Here is a 2,506-nt window from a genome sequence, read left to right as displayed (position 1 = left end):
TATCTTCACCCCAAACCTATACCCCACCCTCATATCCTCACACCTCAACACCGCCACACCCCATCATACACCACCACACCGCATCACACCACCCCACACCACCCCACACCATCATCCACACACCCTCACATTATAGACGCACACACACGCACACATCCACACGTCAAAGTCACCAGCCCCTATCCACAGCCACACACTTACACACTCTCACAATACACACACGCACACGCACGTTCGCTTTGGGATCATCAATACTTTATTATCTCCCTTTCTTCCTAGCTCTCCTGTATAAATACCTTTGTCCAGCCTGTCACGATGATTGACCGCGAACTCCAAGAGTGTTTTTATTCTCTCTGTTTATTTTCTCGTGTTCCTTTCTGTTGAGCAGCATAGGCTCGAAACGTAAAAGACTTTCGCACCTTCCTGAACGTCAGACTAATATACCTACCTGCTGTTTATACACCTGTCTTTGTCATTTGTTTTTCTGTAAATTTCAACTATATATATATATATATATATACTTACTTTAACTCTATCACTTATCTCCTGGTAGTTATACATCATCCGTTGTATTCCATTGCACAGTATTCCGGAAAACCGCTGTTTAAAACAACATCCAGAACTTTCACAACAATATTAGTTAACAAATCACAAAAAAACAGCTTTTACCCAGTATGATTTCTCAAGTTTCCCCACGCCCACTCACAATTCAAATGCATCAAAGATAGGAAAATTTATTGGTGTTTTTCTATTCCTCTTTAATATTCTCACCCTATTTGACACAAATGTCTTCGATTCCAATTCTATGCTGTGTTTCTATTCATTCAACATGTCTTTTATCACATTACCACTGATTGGATTCTTGATGAATTTCTTTATCATATCGACTTTATCGGAACGTCTTACACCCTTACATCTAGAGTATTCTATTAATTTATACCATGCATTCTCATTTGATAGCACTATATAGCAGCAACTGAAAGGAACATCATTTTTTGGTGCAAGAAGGACTAATTAAATTAGAACATTTATCTAATGGAAAAGATGGGTAAGAAGAAGAATCTCAATGCTTATTGTGTATGCCTGTCTCTCTCTTTAAACACACACACAAGCATACACACATACGTATATATATACACATCCATAAGCCATTCCCATAAATTCATACCTACAAACATAATCACACTCCCACACACATATATATATATGAAAATTTATACACAAACATACATGTGTATGTATGTATGCATCTATGTATATATCTATGTATCTATCTCTCCCTCTCCCCTCTCTCTTTATATCTATCTATCTATCTATCTATCTATCTATCTATCTATCTATCTATATAATTATTACAGTTAAAAGGGTAAAGGTTTATCAATTTATTAATTTATTAATAAATTAACAATTAATAATTTTTACCAAGCTCTTCGGTATGTAAACACCATTATCGGTGGAGAACTTATTTAAAAGTTCTTATACATTTATAAACATAATTAAGGGATCAGCAAACAGTTGCTTCACCACATACCGAAGTTCAGAAATAGCAGCTAAAAAGCTGAGACTCCAACAGATAGCATTACTTGTAACTCACAAAGGCAAAACAAGAAGAAAAAACAATGAAAACTAAACAGTCGAAGTTAATCATAGACGCGTTTCTGGATTAGGAGCGATAACACTCCATTTCCTTCATCGGTATGATATTCTAGTTGTAAATTCGGCGGTGCTAGCAAAATTGTGCATGCATGAACGAGTGAACATCATGCATCGGCACAACCTTGTTGTTTTGCCTTTGTGAGTTACAAGTAATGCTATCTATTGGAGTCTCAGCTTCTTAGCTGCTATTTCTGAACTTCGGTATGTGGTGAAGCAACTGTTTGCTGATCCCTTAATTATGTTTATATATATATATATATATATATATATATTCGTTTAGTAACCTGTTTCAAGCGAAACGACCAGCCGATTGCCACGAATCATTTCATTTATAGATACTTTATATACATTCATATATGCATACGCCTACACAAATATACGCAAATATAGATATATACATACCTATGCATACATCTTTCTATGTGTATAGATCACGCTTTATTTTAATGTCAGATGAATAATGATTATTTCATTTCCTCCTTTCTGATCGAAATCCTAATAAATTTATATTTATCTATTTACTCATCAAATATCTCGCTCTTGCCGTTTTTTATTGAGCTATTCACTCGCAAAGTTATTTATGCACTCGCACACTTTCCCACTCTCTCTCTTTCTTTCTCTCCTTATTTCTCTATCTTTCCCTCTCTTTTTTTCTCTGTCTTCCTCTTTTTATCTTTCTCCTATTGTCACTTACAAACACAGAGTGCCACACATACATACATACATACATACATACATACATACATACATTCATATGAATATGCACATACATTACCAAATTTACATGATACATTACGTAAACCATTTTATTCTATAACCTCACTAGTAGATTTTCATATATATATATATA

The sequence above is a fragment of the Octopus bimaculoides genome, chromosome 6, assembly GCF_001194135.2.
Source record: "Octopus bimaculoides isolate UCB-OBI-ISO-001 chromosome 6, ASM119413v2, whole genome shotgun sequence".
NCBI classification, from domain to species: domain Eukaryota; kingdom Metazoa; phylum Mollusca; class Cephalopoda; order Octopoda; family Octopodidae; genus Octopus; species Octopus bimaculoides.
This window is presented reverse-complemented; position numbering follows the sequence as displayed.